The following is a 5,188-nucleotide window of genomic DNA, read 5'->3' on the forward strand; positions in this document are numbered from 1 at the left end:
ATCCTCGTTGTTGTCTGGTCCTTTTTTCTGAAAACACACAAACTTTTCAAGGTAACTTATGTATCCTCATTAACACAAGCATGGAATGTGTGGTGTGTACAAGTCAGCTAAAGATTTTTTGTTCTATGGGAAGGTAAAAAACATCTGTCAACTTTTTACGTCCATTTGGACTGTATAACCAAACTGTCATGAGGACTCTGTAGCCAACAAGATTTATCATGTCTCATCTAGTCTCAGAGATGTTCCCATGTGCCCCGGCCAGTGGGGTTTCAATGGGGGCGACGACCCACCTGTGGGAGCGAATGAAAGGAATAGGGAACACAAAGAGACGACAGCAAGACAGGATTCTGATCAAGCTGCAAATTTTATTTTCCTCTGCAAGGCTTATATAGCATAGGAGGGGAGGGGAGGGAAGGACATAGAAGGGGTGCAGAATGTGGGGAACGTGCAGATCATGCAACTGCAAGATGTCAGTTAAGGTCACTGGTCAGGGGCCATTTATTCTGTTGCTAGGCTACCTGACCATGGAATGCTTTTTACGTTTGGTTGTCATGGCACCTGACTGTGGAATGTCTTCTTATCTTTGGGAGCCTCCAGTTAGTAAACAGGTGTTACTGCTCTGGGGAAGGGCAGTGGTCTTATAATTTGTTCTCTGGTCTAGCTAGTACTTTTCCATGGTTCATGTTTGGTTCCTGACATCTTGGTCCTTGACACCCATGTAGCGGTATCAGCATATACATCACCTGTTTTGTAGTTTTTCTTCGTTTTTTTTCTTCATGTCTGTAGCCAAGATTTTCAGGTCTCCCCTGATCAAATCTGGTCTTTATTAATTTTGAAGAACTCCATAGCTATTTGTTTCCTGTGGAAACAAAAGCAAATCCTCTCAAATACAACATGTATTTTTACTTCCATTCTGAAGTTAATACATTCTTAAAATATATAGATTGGTTTAATTTAGCAGTTCCATGATCCAATGTCTTCAGCAGCTATTGTTTTTTAGACATTCATATTTAAAAATTTTAAAGTCAACAAAATACCATACATGATCAAGACACCCTGTGTATTTCCCATCTTTATGTGGCCTTTTTTCTAATATTATTTTACTCTTTCTTAAAAGATTATTATTTTTAAACTTTTGTTTTGTTTTGTTTTGTTTTTCAAGACAGGGTTTCTGTGTAGCTCTGGCTGTCCTGGAATTTGCTTTGCAGACCAAGCTGGCCTCAAACTCACAGAGATCCACCTGCCTCTGCCTCCCAAGTGCTGGGATTAAAGGCATGTGCCACCACCACCCAGCAACTATTTATTTTTCTATGGTTGTCTATATCCACTTTCTTTTCTTTCTTCAGCATTTAAGCATTTTAAAGCATATTATATCTATTCAGAGATTTTCTTAATTTGGGACCTGACTTTCTGCACGTCTGCAGCCTCCTCTGACTATGAGTCAAATCTTAAACTGCTAAACTACTGCCAAGTTTGGCTCTTATTAACATATGATACACTGATGGCTGGCTCTGCCCCCACTTGGTTCCATAAGTGCCTAGCCTCATGCCTATGGATACCAGCCCTGTAGCCACATTTACCTACTCTAGCTCTAGGAATTTGCTATGTCCACCTGTGGCAGACATTTTACCCAGTGCTAGCTGCTCAAGTACTCAGCTGCACAGTAGGGCCTCTTAAAAGAGCCACACCTCTGTATGCCACTAAGCAACCACAGTCATCAGGAAGCTGCTTATTCAGAACTTTTTTTTTTTAGCTTCTCAAGCCTTATGTGAATATACGTGGCCAAATATTGGGCACCATATGTAGCAAGCTTTCTTGTCAGACTGGATCACCAGCCCCAAATATCAAAACAGAGACTTCTTATTAATTATGAAAGCATGGCCATTAGCTTAGGCTTGTCCCACTAGCTCTTATAACTTAAATTAACCTGCTTTTATTAATATGTTCTGCCATGTGGCTCAGTTACCTCTACTCTGTACCACATGTCCAACCTCTTCAATATCTCCCTGGTATATTGCTGGTTTTATCCATAAGCCTCCTAGCTTTCTCTTTCCTCCTGGATATCTTGCCTATCCTCTCCTGATTATCTTTTGGCCATTCAGCTCTTTATTAAACCAATCAGAAGAAGGCTGAAGAGATGGCTCAGAGGTTAAGAGCACTGCTTGTTCTTCCAAAGGTCCTGAGTTCAATTCCCAGCAATCACATGGTGGCTCACAACCATCTGTAATGAGGTCTGGTGTCCTCTTCTTGCCTGCAGGGATATGTGCAGACAGAAACTGTATACATAATAAATAAATAAATCTAAAAAAAAAAAAATCAGAAGGCACCTTGTCAAAAAACACATCTCCCCAGTATACAAAACAATTATCCTACAATATGAGATTCTCTTTCATCTCTTGTATTCTACAAGTTAGGTGTCAAAACCTGCCCAACCTGTCAAATGGTTCTGAAGAGGGAGTGGAATTGGAGAAATGATAGCTTTGAAATATAAATGTAGATGAAGAAAAAGACAGAGGCACAGAATAGCTTTGGGAGGGCTCTGGGTCAATACCACAGACAACTGAGTTTATTATTAACAAACTATTTTTTTTGAGCTGAGGATCGAACCCAGCGCTCTACCACTGAGCTAAATCCCCAACCCAGTCACAAACTTTACATACCTAAAGCAAGGGGACAAAAAGACCTCCCCCTTTCAAGGACATCAGGGTTGAAGGTACAAAGTACAGTCAAGTGTAAACACCTCCTTAGTACTCAAGGCATCTGGGGACCACACCTTATGGCAAAGCATCCTGTGATTAAGTCCTTGAAGTATAAGACACTTGGTAACCATGCCTTTGGCTAAAACATCCTATTATGGGACTTGTAGGGGTAGGGGAGAAAAACAAGCTCAGACTCTTACCGTGAGTCAAGATAAAAACAAGTCACAAGCTGAGGTATCTGTGGGCACCCACACTGAGGTTCCTGTTCAAGTTCCTAAACTTTTCATTTCCTGATTTCCTCAGTGTGGGTTTTATTGGTTCAATTTCCACTTTCAGTTCTTAAACTATTTTATTCTTATCCTTCAAATATTTGTGTCTTCATAAATACCTTTATGATTCATTTCTTCTTTAAGGACCTCTATCATAATCATAAAGACTATTTTAAGGTCTTATTCTTGTGCTTCAGTTACGGTGCAATACTTAGGCCTACAGTGGTTGAGTTGCCAGGCTCTAGTGGTGACATACTGTCCTGGCTGTTAGTGTGTTTCTATTATGGTATCTAGGCATGGGTTTAGGAAGATTCCAATTCTAGGTGCTGACATCTGGCCTTGTGTTTATTGAATGGGTGTTTTGTTCCTTGGTTTCTGTTCCCTTCTCTGGTTTTTAGGAGAGTGTGGTGCTGGTCCTGTGTTGCCAAGTGGGAAATTCTTCTGGTATCCTAATATGTGTGGCCACAGGGGCTCCAGGTAAAATGTGTTTCTAGGTTTTGGGAGCTGACACTTAGGAATGGGGATTGGCTAGAAAGGGGGGCTAAGAGGGTTGATAGGAGGGAGGAAAGCAGAAATCCACCAAGATCTGCTTAGTTAAGAATAAGAGACAGTAATAGGTGGTCTGCTACAGAGCTGGGGATGAGACTGGGGGATTGGATTTGGAGAAATGGAGGGAGAGGTGAAGAGCTGCAGTGAGCCTGCCTGTTTCCCTGGCTGGAGCAGTGCCTCCTGGAGTTGAGGGTATGGACAAACCAATGAGTTGCAAAAGGGAAGGTGGGAGGGGAAAAAACAGTGTGAGCCATTGGAGGAGGTTGGAGAGAAGACAGGCCATAGAAGATGGTCTGCTGCAGGGCTGGGGATAGATTGGGGAATTGGATTTGGAGAAGCAGAGGGAAAGACAAAGATCTGCAGTTAGCCTACCTGTTTTCCTTGCCAAAGTAGCCTATGCGCTCTTCGTGTCTTTTATTTTCACATTTATTTGTTTTGTGGATATGTGTGCTCATGTCATGAATGTGTCATGAATATGGAGGCCAGAGGATAACCTTCAGGAGTCAGTTCTTTCCTTCTATCATGGATGTTACGGGAATCATACTCAAGTTGTCAGGCTTGATGCTAGTGAGCCATCTCATCAGTCCATGTCTGTCTTTTGATAGAAGAATTTAATCATCACATTTGAAGCACCTATTTTATAAAAGGATCGTGCACTATGATTTTGATCCACACCTATAATGCAACGTTTATTCAACATATGCAATAACCAGGTGTCACACATCACATAACAGAATAAGTAAATCACCATAGAAAATGTTACAAAAATAAAAGGCACTTAAAAAGTCAACACTCTTTCATGATTCTCAACAAATATTTAATATATTTAATATAGAAATGATTGCACCTTAATTTGTTAATGACTATATATGTATGACAAGCCAGTGACTGTCACCATAATCAGTTAAAACTCCAGAGCTTTTCCTTTAAGATCAATAACAACAGCATTCCTTACAGAAATAAAAGGCATCTAAATAAGAAAGACAAAAAAATGTTTGCATATACTGTCATTTTTGAATGGAAGAAAAATTGGTAGAGCTATCTGAAAAAGTGTCAAAGCTCCTCATAAAACTATAAATATACCAACTAAATAATCCAACAAACTGATTATGGGTATAAACTTAAGGAATGCTTACTGAGATATGTGCAATCTATGTTCAATGTAACAGTTCAATTTATTTCCACAATAGAGATGGAAACAACCTAAATGTTCATTTGTGTAAAAAAACTTCCATGGGGACTGGCAAGATGAGAAATTGACTGTTTTAAGGTGGAAGGCAAGGATGAAACCCAAGGTTCTCCCTTGACTTCTATATGCACACTGTAGAGCCCACACTCATACAGAGATGCATGTACACTCACATCACATGTACACATACATACAAATGTTTTGAGTCTGTTCGTAAAGAGTAGAATGTCTACCCTTCTTGTTTCTTAAAGAAAATTCTGTCATGCAAGACAACAGGCGTGAAACTAGAAGACACTTTGTTATGTCAAAATAAACCAAGACAAAAACTAAAAATACATTATCATATTTAAATATGGAGTGTAAATGGGTGAGCTTATGTGTGCATTTAATCCCAGCACTTGGGAGGCAGATCTCTGTAAGTTCAAGGCCAGGCTGGTCTACATAGTAAGTTACAAGATAGTCAGAACTACATAGTGAGACCC

The sequence above is a fragment of the Onychomys torridus genome, chromosome 7 (genome assembly GCF_903995425.1).
Source record: "Onychomys torridus chromosome 7, mOncTor1.1, whole genome shotgun sequence".
In the NCBI taxonomy this organism is placed as follows: domain Eukaryota; kingdom Metazoa; phylum Chordata; class Mammalia; order Rodentia; family Cricetidae; genus Onychomys; species Onychomys torridus.